Source organism: Notamacropus eugenii, chromosome 6, assembly GCF_028372415.1.
Source record: "Notamacropus eugenii isolate mMacEug1 chromosome 6, mMacEug1.pri_v2, whole genome shotgun sequence".
In the NCBI taxonomy this organism is placed as follows: Eukaryota; Metazoa; Chordata; class Mammalia; order Diprotodontia; family Macropodidae; genus Notamacropus; species Notamacropus eugenii.
This window is the reverse complement of record NC_092877.1, coordinates 195,766,974-195,784,869: the sequence shown is the minus strand read 5'-3', so window position 1 is coordinate 195,784,869 and position 17,896 is coordinate 195,766,974. Positions and strand designations below refer to the sequence as shown.

Below are 17,896 nucleotides of genomic sequence, written 5' to 3'. Positions count from 1 at the left end.
AAAACATAAAATGCCAGTCTCTGCTATGGGAGAACCATTTGGATTACAGCAATAGGAAGAAAAAATAACTGACTATCCTGGTAATAATAAAGAGGGAGAAAAAACTGAAACGTTTAGGTGAACATTCGTTTCTAAGAATGACAAATAAATGTTACAATTAGATTAGAGACCACTGAAGACCAAATATTTTGTTCTGTTTTCTTTGAATCCCCTCTTAGTGCCCTGAATTGTTGACAGACATAATGAATGACTTAAGCAAATAGCAAGGAATCCTTGTTAAATGAATGAGTAAATTAAAGAATTGATATTTATTCCTTTATCCTTTGTTATGTGTAAATGCTTTTTCCACTAACACTCACATTCCTGACATATTCCAATGCAAGAAATGCATGCATTCTCTCCAGTTTAAGCTGGAAATCATTAAAAAGTCCATACACATACTCTTCTCTGCCTCTGTATTCCTCCCAATATTGTAATTACATCTCCATCCACATGGGTAGGCATTCTAGTGCTGTCCAAACGAAATGCTGCCACATGTGATCTTTGTGACAGCTTCACAAAGATTATAAGATTGTGAGTTCAGAGCTAGAATGGTTCCCATTACAGTCACTTCGTCCAACACCCTCATTTTCCAGATGAGGAAATGGAGGCCCAAAGGAACTAAGTAACTTGTCTCATATTGAAACCGACAGAAAAAGGAAAAGTTCAGATTTAAAAGTGCAGTCCTCTGATTCCTCTGGGGCACTGGATCAATGCAGATCCTCTGGACAAGGTATAGACATATTTCCCATCATTCCCTGTACCATTTTAATCATTTCCAACAGATAGAGATGGGGAATGGATACCTTGTGGCCACAGGGGAACAACTACAGTGTATTTCTAGGCACACAGGATACCAATATGCTCAAGTTAATAGTTGAAAGGTTGTGTGAGATGTCACAGTAAGAGAAGACCTGGTAATTAAATATTAATGTTGTTTTCTAAAACATCTCATTAAATCAGGACTTCATCCTGTTTGACTCATATCTGACATAATAACAAAGGGCATTAAGAGGCAGAGTGTGGTTAAAACCATTCAGTCACAAAAAGCTTTCATCGTTACTGGACACACCACCTACTGAACCCAGGCTGTCCCCCAAGTGTGGCCTCTCTGCTTTCTTATCTGGGCCTTTTGACTTCTGACTTCTTGTAAATCTCTGATGAAGTCCTAATTCCTACAGGAAGCCTCTCCTAGTACATACTAAAGGTTACTGACTTCCCTCAGAGACTATCTCCCATCAATCAGTGATTATTTTGTTTGTACATGGCTTTCTGCATGTTGGCTCTACTATTAGTCTATGAGTTCATTGATAAAGAGGACCGCCTTTCGCCTCTCCTTCCCCTGGCTTAGCACAGTGCCCAGCCCACAGAAGGCACTAAATAAATGCTTGTGGATAAAATGTTTTTAGCAATAACATAAATGAAGGATTGTACTTGTGAAATTACAAAAAAAAAAAAAAACAACAAAACAAAACCACAATGCACAGGATAGGTGATGGAATTATCATGAAGCTTCATAGTGTAAAACCAAGAACCAAATGTAATAAAATAGAATCTAGTGGGAATTACTGTAAAATTGGATAGTTTTGTTACCAAAACCCAACTGTACAGGTACAATGCTGCCTAACAAACTTTCAGGTAGAGAAGATGATAAGAGGATGCAAAGGAATTCTACAAGTATCATCATTGAAGGAACTGACCTGGCTTAACCTGAAGAAGGCAAGAAGACTAATGAGCAGTACAAAGACTGTGGGAAGTTATGTGAAGGATTCTTTCTGTGTAAGGGGATTTTGACTTATTTTCCTTGGCATCAGAGGGCAGAACTAAGAGGAACCATTAGAGATAAGAGAAAGGTAGGTTTTGTTTTTTCTGTATGAAAAAGCTTTCTAAGAAAAGGCTCAATTTATGCAAGAGTAAAATGGCCTGCCTAGAGAAATAGGGAGCTTTCTTTCTCTGGAATTTTCAAGAAGAGGCTTCATGGTTCACCTTGAGGATTTTACAGATGGTTTGTACTGGATGCACTATTTTTCTCCAGCACTGAACTGATACTATGCTATGAAACCACTTGACGACAAACATGAGAAAGGAAAAACCTTTACCTTTATCTATTTTTTGTCTCTTTTTAGCACTCTATAAATCTTATACTTTCTCTGAAGTTTTGACAAAAGGGAAGTAAGTATCACATGTCACCAGAAAGAGGTAAGCAGTTCAGGTCTATGGTTTTTATTACTAGGCTAAAGTCGAGATTTTCTTTCCCTTCCCCTCTTGCCAATTTTTTATTTCTCCTTGCTAACACAGTGAATAAAGCACTTTTGTTTGTTTGGTGGGAGTGGCTAGAGTGAAGAAACAGAAAAGTGTTCATCTTCTGTAGTCATTTCTAGGAAGAATTGCTTTACATACTCCTGAAGGAGACTGGCCCTGGAGCTTTCCTTAACAAGAAAACTGATTTATGTTGGAATCACAGGGTGAATAATTAGATATCAAGAAGAATTACATTCATAGTTCACTTCTTTGATTCCATGGAATTCCAGGAGCTTCCTCAAAGACATCCTTAATCGTAATTGAAGTAAATTTTTTAGTAAGGTACTATACGCAACATGAAGAGAAAACGGGGAGTGTTTTAAAGGTTAATTTTTATAATGAATTCCAAAAAATTTTCCTGGGGTCAGGAAGGATGTAGCTCTATCTCTCACACCAATCCACAAACACATGATACCAGATTGATATAGAAAGTACTGACCTTGATGGCATTCCCTGCAAAGTTGAACAATCATCAAAGAAAGATCTAATTATGGTCAGTGTAATCCCTTTACTAAAGGGACATGTCTTTCAAGAGGTTTCCATGGACGAATTTCAGGCATAATGTTGCTCTCAACAATAATCCTTTAAGGCTTTATGAAGCATTGTTGTTATAGAAACCCAATTAGGTCAGGAGTGAAACCAGGGGTCATGCTCAATTAAAATCTCCTTCCAGTCTTTGAAAGAACAATGTAGGTCACTTTGGCCAGTATCCACATTTTATGGATAAGGAATCCAAAGTCCAAGAAGACCAATGTCTTCTCCAAGGAAACAAACCTAGTTCATTTCAGAATCAAGCTCAACAGGAATGAACACACCTTCACTTAACTATACTTACAAAGCAGCACACTTCAAGAAGAAAAATGGAAGAAAACAAAACAAAACAAAGTGCCTTTCATCACCAAAGTGTCAGGCTCATGATAAAGAAGGGTTGATTAGTGGAACAATCTTCTTTGGGGTCACATCGTCCCCAGGGTCAAAGGCCCAAATGCTCAAAATACTATTTGCTGAGAAGATCCCATTGCATGTTAATTAAGACATTTCCTCATATACTTACTTGACTTTAGCCACTATGAACAAATCATTAAACAGAAAGAGATTTCTTTCTTGATACTTCAGGCCTCTTCTCAGTTCAACAGGACCCTCAATCAGCAGTGCCCTGCTGGGGCCCATGCTAGAAGGAAGAAATACACATGGGTCCAAGTTGGTTGATGGACTCTGCCTGTAAAAGAAGCAACAATGTTGTAATATTTAGCAAAATGGTCCAAAGTGGGATGGAACTTGATAGCACAAACCAAGCCAAATCTAGCAGTCAGAATTACCTGAGTATCCTCAGTACTGGAAACACTGAAAGGATCCTAAGGCTGTCAAAGAAATAGAGGCTGGCTCCTGCCCCACAAATTCCACCCAGGTGACCATTTGTTCTAAAGGCAGAATTTCGGCTGAATAAGCTTCTATCTCTTCTTACTCTGACCTCTTTTTCCTTTACCAATCACTTATACCTTTTACATGAGGTTCTTTTTCTTGACAGTACAAATTTGAGTGAATGATTCTGATGAAAATGGCAGGTGGATTATGGGGAACTGGAATTGCTGGATGGCAGAACCAAGATGCTGTGAGACATGTCATGGTCAATGGCTTCTATCATGGAGGCCACTTGAAGAAATGGACCGTGAGCTACTGCATATGGAACAGCATCATGGCGAATAAGATTCCTTGATTCTATTGATCATGAACATTTATTGTTATTATTTATAGACAATGTGCCCCATGTGAAGTGCTGGGGCTGCAAAATGAGAAAACAACAATCTAAGGAACGAGTTTACAGTGAAATATAAGAAGCATACATGCTAATGAAGAAAGTGACACAATACCATAAATTGATCACCCCAGTGTGGTCATCATTTTGCAATCTTTGTTACATTATATGTTATAATGGAACGTTACCAATCCCCCCTACTTGTCAAATGACTGACAGTCTGGTTCAATTCAACTCAATTCAATTCAACAAGTTTTTACTACAGACCTCTACGTGCAAGATGTTGGACGAGTTGTTTAGAAAGTGAAGACAAACAGGACACAGTCATTGCCCTCCAAGGGCTTTCAGCGGTAAGTAGTGTTTTTTTGAATGTTGGAAAGGGAACACAAAGTAATTTGTCTTTCATATACATGTAAATTAAAATATGCACATACAAAATTAAAGTCATTTTGTACAACCGAATCAAAGCCCTCTGCTGGAGTAGATCTTCACATCTCACAACTTGTAAGCATTAAGTATTTAACGCAGAAATCAGGACATACTTGAGCTCACCACTGAGTATGAACTGATCATACCATACAAGCTGTAAGAAGGGCTATCTGGTTCAATGACTCCATTTTACAGGTTAGGAAACTGAGTCCCAGAGAACTGAAGTGATTTGTCCAAGACTGCATAGAGGGTGAGCAAAAGAGGCAGGAGATCAATGTACTCACAACCCTCCTAATTAATCCAGCCATCAGTGCAGATGTTAATCTTTCTACTCCTTAGGAGATGCTTTAATGTATTGCTGCTCCCTCAAACAATAAATAAATTAATAGTACCCAGCTCTATCTATGGAGTTATGAGCTTCCAGGAATTTAGTTAGGTTGGCCTTTGATATGAAGAGTGCCATCAGTACCATCACCAAGCCTGTATGACTTGTGTTCTGTGGGTATAGCTTTCAAAATCCTAATGTCAACACCATGATCCATAGAGACCTCCAATGGAGGAAAAGACCACAAACATGACAGCTATATAGCACACTGCTTAGATGAATCATGGTATGTCATTGTTATTGTCCTCAGCATCCATGGGAGACTTGTAAGAAGGAGCAGGTGCTCTTGTTTTCCTTTTAGAAATGAGGCATACAACGGTCAGAAAATTTGCATTCCATTGATAATGCCTCAAAAGGCAACCACTGTATTGGTCACCCGCTGCATGTCCTCTTCCCAATACACCTGAACTATTCTAACAGGTTACTGAGTCTTATTCCTGCCTCAATTCTTTCTCCACTCCAGTCCTTCCTTCACTCGGGAGCTAGAGATTTCTTAAGTAAAGTGCAGTTCTGACCATGTTATACCTTCTACCTGCTTAAATAGATCAAATAGAAAATACCTTTTCTTGACCTTTTAAGCTTTTGGAAAAGCTAGCAATTATTTAGAGTTTGAAAAATGCATTCAAAATAATTTCATTATGTTCTGCTCAGAACCGTGGTGAGATAGGTGCTAATATTTTCCTCATTGCACAGATCAGAACGCATAAGTAAACAAAAGTTAAGTCACACAGCCAGTAAGAGTCCTAACCAGGAACTGAACCTTTGTGTTGTTGACTCCAGTTTCAGATCTCCATCCACTGTACCCCTTAACTACCTTTTCATAACCTGACCCCTTTCTGCTTTGTCACTCTTGTATTTACTGGCTGTCTTATGCCTGGAACACTCTCCTCTTCTCATCATTATCATGTTTCTTGGACAAAAGTCTAATTCTTTCTTCTTCAAGACTTGCCCTGTCCCATTCCCTTCCCTACTACGCCACCACACTCTCTCCTTGCTCTTTACCATATATAGTTTACATGCATTTTGTGTGAAAACAATCATGTATGTATTACTAAGTATCCAAAACCCAAACATAAAAGGGGATAGGAATAATGGTTAAGAGAAAACAATCTAATCTCATACACAAACATTTTAGAAGATGCTCTGCTGCAGGATTAGTAGTTAGCATATCCTTGCCAAGAACCCAAAACTAACATGGAAATTCTGTCTTCTCTTGAGTCAGGAGACAGGCAAGGTAATCTATCTAATCAGCTGCAAGAAATCTCAAATGATATAAACGGCTGAAACAGTATCCGCTTGGCAGGACTTGGCACAGCTATAATTCATGACTCACTTCTCAAAACAGCATCCCCCTAAGGGAGCCCAAACGTTAACTATATTACAGTGATTCAAATAAAAGTGGGCAAGATAGAATTAGACAATAGTTTCTATGAAAACTATCTAGAAATTTCCCTGTACTGGAAAATCAGTGAGTCCACCAACACATGACTGAGAGTTAGTGTGTCTATTAATCTTTGCTAGAAGAGGCTTGGAATTTCAGAACAGGGAGCCCATGTGTACACTGTGTTAACTGTTCTTTCGGGCATTACATTTCTGAAAGGGTGACTGGAATGGAGAGTAGATTCCAAAACATGACATGTGACCTTCTCTAGAAGGGAGATCTTTTCTATGAAAAATGGATTTAGGGGTACTTGTCATACGAGAAAAAAACTGGAAGGAATATCCTGAGAAAGAAGGATTCGATGTGTTCTAATTGACTGCGTGGAACTGAAATAAGGAAGACCCATCATCCTGAGTTCAAACCTGGCCATAGAGCCTTACAGCTTTCGGAACCTGGGCAAGTCATTTTATCCTACTTGCCATCGTTTCCTCATGTGTCAAATTAACTGGAGAGCAAAATGACAAACCCCACCAGAACTCTGCCAAGAAAATCACAGAAATTATGAGTTAGACATGGCTGAAAAAGAAATCTTAAGAGCCACAACAGCATGTGCACATGCACTGTCTTAGGTGCTTAGCATACCATCACAAAAACCCATGCTGGAAACCCACCATATTATGTGTTACTGATTTCAATTTAATTTTGGAAAATTAAAGTTAATCAAGGTACACTTTCAAAAACACACCATTACAAATTCATTGTTTTATTCCTCAATTTTGATTTAAAGAAAAACAACAGTTCCCATTCAAAAGATCCATCAAAACCTAGGATAAAGGACCCCAACTCAAAGTAATGGGGTCCCTCGAAGGGACTCCAAAATGGTCCTGTGGCTTTATTGAAATTGCAGGACAAACACTGACATATATATGGACACCAATTCTACCAAGTTCCTCGAATGAACCAAAAATTCACCTGGATTGCAATAAATCGGGAGGAAATGTGGAAAACAGTAGAACAAAGCATTTACTGCAAGAAATATCTCAACCGTTCTCTAAGCCTGAAGTTCAGTGGGTATATAACATCCCAGCAAACAAACAGTTTGTATGTTTACCGTTGCTAAGTGAGGCCCTGCCTTCTGGAATAGCCACCACATGGGTACTCTGTGCTAGGTTTTCTTTTGAGCAGCGTCTTTCTAGAAGGGGGACCAGGATGGTGCGCAGAAGAGAAAACATGTAATATGACCTTCCCTGGAAGGAAGATCCTTTCTGTGAAATAGAGACCTAGGAGTACATGATATCTGAAGGAATATAATGAGGAAGAAGAATTTGTTTTGTTCTTCTTGATGGGATGACACTTCATACAGTTCAAGGCTTGGAGTCAGGAAGAACCATCTTCCTGAGTTCAAATCTAGCCTCAGAATCTTACTGGATAGACCCTGGTCAAGTCACTTCATTTCAATGGCTTCAGTTTCCTCCTCTGTCAAACAAACTGCTGAATGAATTGACAATTCCCTCCAGTATCACCACCATGGAATCCCCAGAAATGGTGAGAGAGTTAGAAATGACAGAAAAAACTTAACATCCACCAGAACCTGTGCACTTGCAAAGAACTAAATGCAGGGATACCAGTCCCAAATCAAGTTTGAGTACTCTCCAGACATGTCTTTTATTGATTTCATTTAGCTTTCTGGACATTAAACTCTCAACAGTATCTCAGTTACTAAATATAAATGAGGTAAAATTTATAGAAACCTCATCATTCCAAATTCGTTGTTTTGTTCCTGAGTTTTGACTTGAAGAAATGACAGCATTCCATACTCAAGAAATCAAGTAGGACAGAAGGGAGAAGTGCCCCCCCCCCTCAAAGTAATAGAGAAATTATTCGAAAATTGTCCTGTGGCTTTTTTGAACTGCCAGGACAAACACCTATACCGATATCCACAATAATTCCACAGATGTCCAACTCATTGAACGAAACAGTCGAGTGGATTTCAATGATTCAGGGGAAAATGAGGAAAATAGGGTTATGCAATATTTACTGTGACAATTTTTCAAAAGTTCTGTTAGCGAGAAGTACAGTGAGTCCAAACCGAAATGGTTGACAAACGGTCTGAGTGTTAACAGTTGCTAGGTGACCCCTAGCATTCTAGAATAGTCTCCATCCTCCCCCATGAGTACTCTGGGCTAGGTTTTCTTCTGGGCAGCATATTTCTGGAAGGTTGAACAGGATGGTGAGGGCATGAGAAATCATGTAATATGACCTTCACTGAAAGGGAGATCCTTTCTGTGAAAGGGAAATTTATGATATCTGAAGGAACATAATGAAGAAGAAGGATTTGGTTTCTCCTGAACTGAATGACACTGTGCATCCAACACTGGGCTTCGAGTCAGGAAGACCCATCTTCCTGAGCTGAAATCTGGCCTCAGAATCTTACTTGAGAGTCCCTGGGCAAGTCACTTCATTCTATTTGCCTCAGTTTCCTCTTCTGTCCAAGGAGCAGCTGGATGAAGTGCCAACTCCCACCAGTATCCCTGCCATGAAATTCCCACACATGATGACAGAGTTACAAATGGCAGAAAAAGAAGCATAACATCCACAACAACCTGGGCACTTGCATTGAATGAAATGCAGGGATACCAAACCAAAAATCAAGCTTTAGCGTTCTCAAGAACTGCCTTTATTTATTTATTATTCATTATTTATTCATTACCCTTTTTGTACATTAAACTCTCAAGAGTATCCCAGTCACTGAACTTAACTGAGGCAAAATTTAAATAAATCTCACCATTCCAAATTCGTTGTTTTGTTCTTTAGTTTTGACTTGAAGGAAAGACAACTGTCCATATTCAAAAGATCAAGTAGAACCACAGGGGGAAGTATCCCCACTCAAAGTAAAATGGAAAGGACCTCAAAATGGTCCTGGGGCTTTTTTTAAAAGCCACGAAAAACACTGACCCCCAAGTCCGTCTAAATGAACTCACAACTCGCCTGGATTTCAATGATTCAGGAAGAAATGAATAAAATAGTATAACACAGTATTGACTATGAGTAATATCTCCAAAGTTCTCTGAGCTCAATGAGTAGATACCATCTTGACAAGAAACTAGTTTGTGTGTTGACCTTTGCTAGGTGAGGCCCTCATTCTAGAATAGGCACCCCATGAGTGTTCTCTGCTGAGTTTTCTTCTGGAAGGGTGAGCAGGATGACGAGGGGATGAGAAATCATGCCATATGAACTTCATTGGAAGGAAGATCTATTCCTTTAAATGGAGACTTAGGGATAGATGCTATCTCAAAGTTTATCCTGAGGAAGAAGGATTTCTTGTGTTCTCCTTTACTGCATTGCACTGGGCCTATATTACTCTCCCTGGAGTCAGGAACACCCTCCATTCAAACTTCAAATATTGCCTCAGTCTCTTATTGGCTGTAAGGACCTGAGCAAATCAGTTCTCTCTATTTGCCTCAGTTTTCTTACCTGTAAAATGAGCAGGAGAACATAAAGATAAACATCTCCAGTATCCCTTCCAATAAAGCCACAGATAGGATGACATAGGCAGACATGGCTGAAAAAATATTAACAACCACAAAAACATGTGCACTTGCCTTGCATTAGGGGCAGGGATACCACCCCAAAAAAATCAAGATTGAGAACACTCAAGAACTTCATTTTATTGATTTCAATTAGCTTTCTGAACTTTAAACTATCAAAAACATCCCAGTCACTAAATGTAACTAGGACAAACTTTAAAAATTTCCGAATTGGTTATTTTATTCCTGAATTTTGACTTGAAGTGAAAAAAAAAATATCCATTCTGCAAAGATCAAGTGGAAGGAAATGAGGAAGATTCTCCACTCAAAGTAAAACTGAAAGAACCCAGAACATACCTGTGGCTTTATTTAAATGCCACGACAAACACTGACACATCTATCTACAATAATTCCCCAGCAGAGTTTCTATGTGAACCCAAAATCACCTATATTTTATTGATTCAGGAGGAAATGACGAAAGTAGGATTACACAATATATGCTATGAAAAATATCGCAAAAGTTCTCCGAGCTAGAAGCTCACTGAGTCCATATCAGTATGTCAGAAAAACATTTTATGTGTTTACATTTGCTAAGTGAGGCCCTGCATTATGGAATAGGCACCACATGAGTTCTTTGTGTTAAGTTTTCTTCTGGTCAGCATGTTTCTAGAGGGTTGACCAGGATGGAGAGTGGATGAAAAACCATGCCATACGATGTTCACTGGAGGAAAACTTTTTTCTTGGAAATAGAGACTTAGGGTGACATGATAACTCAAGGATTATCCTGAAAAAGAAGGATTTCTGGTGTTCTTCTTAGTTGCATGACACTGTACATCCAGTGCTGCATCTAGTTTCAGGAAGAGCTATCTTCTAGCGTTCCAATCTGGACTCAAATTCTTACTAGAAGTGAGAACCTGAGCAGGGCACTTCACTCTCTTTGGCTCAGTTTCATCATATATTTAATGATCTGAAGAATAATATGAAAAACCCCTCCAGAATCACTGCTTTGAAATCCCCAGACACGGTGAGAGAGTTTCAAATGGCAGAAAAAAATTTAACATCCACAATCTTCAGGCTTTCATTGAATTAAATGCAGGGAGATAAGCCCAAAAATCAAGATTGAAGGACCGCAAGAGTTTCCTCTTCTGTCAAATGAATCAAAACCATCTAGTACCTCTGACAAGAAAGCTCCAGACATCTTGACAGAATTAGACAGGACTAAAACAAAATTCTTCACAAGCATATTCACATCTGCACATGCACTGTCTTATATTCTGGGGATAGCACTCCAAAAAGGTCCTTTGGATTTTTTGAATTGCCACCGCAAACACCTATACTGATATTGACAATAATTCATTAAAGGTCCCCCTAAGGGAAACTTAAAGTCACGTATTTTCTTGGGGACACCTGGTAAGTTATTTCACCCTATTCGTCAGTTTCCTTATCAGTGAAATGACTTAGAGGCGTAAATGGCAAAGTAGCCCATTATCTTTGCCAAGAGATCTCCAAATAGGTCACCAAGAATCTGCTACAATTCAAATTACTCAGCTTAAACAATTGTACCTTCTTTGGACAAGACAGAACATCATGAGGAGTAAAGATGAAAGTAGAAGGGAAGTCAGTTCAAATGCTGTGTTTTCCACAATTTGCTTACAGATTTCTTTTTTTCTGTGAAGGATTTGCTTTTCTGGGGTTGGGATTCTGTTTTCTGGCATTTGAATAAATGTTTTGGTATTGTCTTCCATGTGGAGAGTCTCTTTTTCATATTTTGTGCTTCAGAACTGTGCTAGTATATTCACAACTGCTGTTGGTGCTGTGAATATTGCATTGGTACTATCAGTGGGAACCAAAGTTAGGAGAGAATGTATTTATGGTAACGAACCTTCTGAAAATTCCAATCACGCAATTAAAAATGCATGTGACCGGTTAACTAGGCAATGCCTATTCAAACGTGAGAATATGTCCTTAATGGATTATTACTGTTCTGCAGGGCAGCTAGGTGATGCAGTGGATAGAGCAGCACTGCAGGAGTCAGGAGGACCTGAGTTCAAATCTCACCTCAGAGACTTGACACTCACTAGCTATGTGACCTTGGGCAAGTCACTTATCCCCAATTGCCTCATCCTGGCTCATCTACAGTCATCCTGATGAATATGTGGTCACTGAATTCCGATGGCTATGGAGGAGAAGTGAAGCTGGTGAGCTGCACTGCCCTCCCTCACTCAAAATAACGTCAAGTGCAAGTCATGTCATTATTTCCGATGGTATTTAGTGTCTTCTTTGCCAAGGAAGGATGAACACACAGACACACACTGATCTATAACAAAAGATTGGTGTTATGCATACAGAGATGTATGGAAAGATCTATGGGAAGTGTGAAAGAGTTTATATATAGGTACATTTATTTACCTATATATGTGTGTGTATACATATATACATATATGTATATATGTTTTGTATGTGTCATCTATGTGTATGATAAATGCAATATAAATGAAAACAATGACCAAAATAAATCAAAAGTGAATGCTACAACATCAAGCATGCCTTGAAAGAAGATATATAAAAAGATACCCCCACCCACTCCTTTGCAAAATAGTGGTGGAAGGCCAGAAGTATGTTGTATTGCACAAATTGTGAGAATTTTCTGATGCATTTATCAACTTTGCTGATTTTTTCCTCCTTTTTTTCGTCTTTTATAGTATTGCTTGTGTAGGTGGATTTCCTCTCTATTGAAATGTGGTATAGGAGTACTAGGGGAAGGTGTGGGGATATAAAAAAAAAATCACATCATATCTGGAGGTGCTCATTTGAATTCTGAATGCCTATTTGTCATGCATTTTGTGGACTGAATATGTTTTCCCTTCTGTTTCCGTGAAATGGCCTCAAAGGCCCCTCACAGCCCTGAGCATTGGAAATTTTCTTCCTGCTCAACATTTTAAAAAGATTTTCATCCAAATATGAAGGAAGGTGCTTGTTTCTAGTGTATGCTAAACCAAAGCAATCAAAATCCCCCAACAAAACCCAACTGATGAACGAAAATAAGGAATCCATGGGAGGGGCAGTTGTGTGTGTGTGTGTGTGTGTGTGTGTGTGTGTGTGTGTGTGTGTGTGTGTAGGAATCTGTTGACACTTTAGAAAAAAAACCACCCATGAAATATTTCTTCTGTCCTTTTCAAAAATAGAGGAAGTGCATCATTTTTCTACATACTCAAGTTTTGTTCATACAAGATCTTATCCTAACATAGCCACATTCTTCCAAAGGCAATTTACAGTTTGTAAAACCTTCCTCCTAGGCTGAATTTTTCTGATTTCCACTTAAAGCTTTAAGGAGATATGTGGTCGTGAAGGTCATGCCAAATACTCTCATTGAAATTCTTTCTCTCTGGCCCCAAAGCTCCCTCCCTTTCCAGCATCACTAATTGTAAATGACAGTGAAAGAAACTCAAGACATTCTTAAGTGTTGTAGGGAATTTTGGCCCATTCCAAAATCCATTTCTTTGAAATACTTGTTTCAGTATGTCACACACAAACACACATGCAGAATCATGTTTGAAGAAGATTCTGAGCTACTTGAGGAATGTTTCCCAGCTTGACAATTTCTAAAATGACCCAGATTTATTCAATTGCTTAGCCCCTCACACCTTTGAGGAGAAATGCTCCATTGATCAGCTCTGAACTTATGAATCTGGCAAGTCGAAGGATACAGTCAGAGGACAAAGTGGAAATTCTGTTCTGTACTTCACCATAAATGCTTTCAGCCTTTGTTGTGCCTTTTGTGATATGATTCATTCAGTTGTAAGTGTTCCTTTTCCCTCTGGGATTGGGCAGAACAAAATATTTATGAAAGTTTACTTTCCTGTAGGGCTCTTTATGCATAACTGAAGCATTCTTGAAGTCAAGTGCTTATTGGGGGGGAAAGGATGTTACCGTTACTATTTAACAAATTCTTCTGGGAAAACTGAATAGTAGTCTGATAGAAATTAGGTTTATGCCATCTTCTCACAACACACACCAACATAAACTCCAAATAATGCAAGTAAAGTAGAAAAGGTAACATAATAAATAAATGAGAAGAGCAAGGAAGAAATTATTTTTCTTATCTATAGACAGGGCAAGAGTGCTTTACCAAACAAATGTTACAGAAGATCATGTAGGAAAAAACGAACAATTTTTAAAATGTGAACTTAAAAAGTTTTTGCCAAAAGTAAATTGAATGTCGCAAAAATAATGTAAGGGAAACAAGTACTTGGTCAACAATCTACACAATAAGTTCTTTCTAGGAACAACCTACCTTACTTCCAAGATGAACAAAGACCCAATTCAAATATGGAAGTGTAAGTCATTTTCCAGGAAACAAATGGTCAAAGATATGAATAAGCAGCTTTCAAAGCAAGAAATCCAAGGTATCAAGAATTATTATTATGATTTATGAAATTTGTGAATTTCAATTTACTTTAAATCACTAATTATCATGTCTATCAGACTGACAAAAATGATAAAAGATGAAAATTCCAAATGTTAGAGGAGTTGTGGGGTAACAGAAACATTAACGTGCTATTGTTAAAGGACTGTATTGACCCAGTCATTCTGGACAGAAATTTGAAACTATCACCAGGATATCACCAAAGTTTGTATGTATTTGTGCGTGTGTATAATGTATAAAATATTTCTAATATATCAATACAATATAAAGTTAAACACAATATTAATCAGATATATATGTATAATTAGAATACTATACATATATATATATATATATACAGATAGATATATACACAAGTATGCATACGTATGCCAAAGAATTTGAACATGAAGGGATGTCATCCTCACAGGGAATATTTAAACAAATGGTTATATGATAATGTAAGGAAGTATTTTGGTTCTATAAAAATAATGATGTGGAAAACTTCAGAAGACCTTTACAACCCAATACAGAGAAAAGTGAAGATAACAATGTGTACAATACTAACATAGTAGAGAAAATCAAGTTTGAAAGACTTAAATACTCTAATCAACTAAATTAGAAGATATGAGCCAAAGGAAGGAAGATGAAAGATACTACTTACACCTGACAGAAAGAAAATGAATTTAAAATACAGAAAGATACATATATTTCTGGATATGACTAGTGTGGGAATTTGTTTTCCTGAACTACAGAAATATATATGACTGGGTTTTTTCTGTTGTTGTTGTTGTTGTTGTTGTTGTTGTTGTTGTTGTTGTTGTTGTTGTTAAATGTGGAACTGGATAGTGGGGAAAATAGAATAACAAAAAAACTTTTGACTTGAAAATAACAAACTAAAAAAATGCAGAAAAATGTTTTCTTCCAATATAAATATTTGTTATAAGCTTGTTGTTTGGTTTGGGTTTCTTTCATAATGAGGGATGAGGTGAGGAGAAAAGATGAATTATATACATTTTAGAAACCTAATTTAATCAAATTTAAAATAAATGTTTGAACATAATAAGAGCAAATCACAAGGTCTAACTAGAACATTTGACGAAATCGATCACTCACATCTGAGAAAACCAGAAAAAGGCTTCATAGCAGAAGTACACTTGGTTTGGAAAAGAATGATTTCTATAGAAAAAGCTTTTGGGGAGATTATTCCAGTTTGGAGGCACTCTTAAGAGCCATGAAAAGGCAAAGATAAGATAGGCAAGTCTAGCATTTCACTGTAGATGGACTAGGGAAATATGAGACACTATTTTTAAAAATACTCTGGTTGACTTTAGTCTGGTCCAGCCCGCATTTTATAGATGAGGAAACAGAAGTCTTCCAAATTTCAAGAAATCACTGAAGCTCTTACAGCTAGTTTGCAGCACAGTAGGAATGGCAGATGTTCTGAAAACCTTTCCAGTACACTTTGATCCTGAACCAAAATTTCTGAAAATAATGCTTTAGACATGTAAGTGGTGCAATATTTAGAGCTGGAATCAGGAACACCTGAATACAGGTCCTACCTCAGACACATCACATCTGTAGAAAGGGTAGAAGGATAGCCACTGTTTTGTAAGGATCAAATGGGTCTCAATTTTATTTTATTTTTTTCAGTTCAAGGGGTCATCCCTTGATTCACTTCTTAAATAGACCTAATCACAGAATGGGCTCTAACTCATTCAAAGTGAGAACTTGGAAAGATCATAGCTTTAAAAGGCCAAGTATCCAACAGTATCCAGGGCTATCTCCAGTTGTCCTGATCTCTATCAGGCCACTGGACTCAGATCACTCTGCAGGAGAAAGTGAGACTTGTGACTGTGTAGAGCCCACCCTCACTCAATTCAATTCAATTGTAAGTCACCTCATCATCTTCCTGGTGCCGTGGTGCTCTTCAAGAATGAAGGATAACCACAACCTGTGAGCAGTCTAAGCTATCCAGTGGGGATCCAGTCGACTGGTTCCAGTTGGGCAACTCAGCTCATCCTCCTCTCCTCTCTTTTCTGCACATTCGGTATCATGCTCTTACCTGAGGTTGTTCTGCCAAAAGCAAGGCAGATTTTGATAGCTGAAACCTTAGGGGTTATTGGATATGCCAAGTACTTTGAAAACGAAAGTGCTATATAAATGGTTCCTATTATTGTGATGATGGTGAAGACTCTTGTCATTTTGCACTTAGACACTTCTGAGGCCATTACTCCTGTATTCGGGCACATGCTCAGACACCAGTCTAAATATGGTTGAAAAAGATCCTCCTGAAGGCAGCATAAGACTCCATTGGGGGATGGAAATATTAAGTAGGGATTAATTACTGCCCATTGGGGCCAGAAAACATTCTTGGATAGGATTGTCAAATGCTGAGCTGCTGCTTGACTTGTTTTAATGTTATAGTGATTTGGGCTTGGGGAAGTATCTTTGGTGAGTCAGGATCACTGAAAGTGGCACAGGACAAATAAATCCTCACCATGAGAGTACTTGAATGCTACAACTCCTCAGGGTTAGTGCTTTTCTTGAAATTATTGTAATGTGCAAATCATAGAATGTTTGAGTAACAGCACATTTGAAGAATATTGAATTTTACATAATCTCTTACCAGAATTTCAATGATGACCCCTTTGTAGATTCAACATACATTTATTAAGAATCGAGCACCATAGGATTTTAGCTACAGATTTGAAAAGGACCTTAAAAATCAACTAGTCCCATTCCCTCCTTCTTCAGATACAGAAACTGAAGCCCAGAAAGGTTATATGATGTCATACAGTGAAAGAGGTGAACGTTGGACTCAGATATTCTCATTCCAGAGATAGGAGATGGCCCCGTGGATAGAGTAAAGCTCCTGGAGTGAGGAAGACTCATCTGCCTGAGTTCAAATATGGCCCCAGATACTTCCTAGGTGTGTGACCATGGACAAGTGACTGACCCATGTTTGCCTCAGTTCCTCATCCATAAAATAGGGGGCAGAAAGAAATGGCAAATAACTCAGTATCTTTGCCGTGAAAACCCCGAATGGGGTCACGAAGAATTGCATACGATTGAAAAACAACAAGTTAACACAATTGACCCTCCAGCAAAGGCCAGGCTATTCAGAATGGTGGGACTGGTTTGTGGAGAAGGTAGAAAGGCCTTAGAGTATTAAATGCTTTCCTGAAATACATCTGCTACTTGGCAAGGATTTTCATTATTTTGAACACAACCAGGGTGCTGTTAAAAAAAAAAAAACCAGGACTATCTTGTGCATACTCAATTATTATGGCCAATCATCAATCCTTTCTTGCTATGCCTATAAATGATGCATTTGCCTGTCTTTCTTCCTGAGCCCATCAAAGCAAAAGCAATGCTTCTTATGAGTCTTGGATTTAAACCATTGTTAACAGGAAGAACGAATTTTCTTAAATTGATGGTCTAGATTGATATGTTGTTACCATATCATCATCATGATTATTAGGAATACATATTTGCTTAACCTGACAAATCATAATTACTTTTATCCTACTTCGGACACAGACAGAAAAACATGTTCTTGCTGTCCTTGATATTGACCCATTCAGTGGTACCTGTCTTTGGAAATCCATTGAGAGCAAGTGAAATCCGTTTGTAAAGTCCCTGAAACTTCATTCAAGGTAGTCCAATATTT

General features: G+C 38.1%; 1 protein-coding gene across 1 annotated transcript in view; it reads left to right on the top strand.

Moving 5' to 3' along the window:
- The window catches only part of LOC140512549 (uncharacterized), a 327,182-nt gene that overhangs the window by 110,878 nt on the left and 198,408 nt on the right, over nt 1–17,896 (top strand). The window lies entirely within an intron of this gene.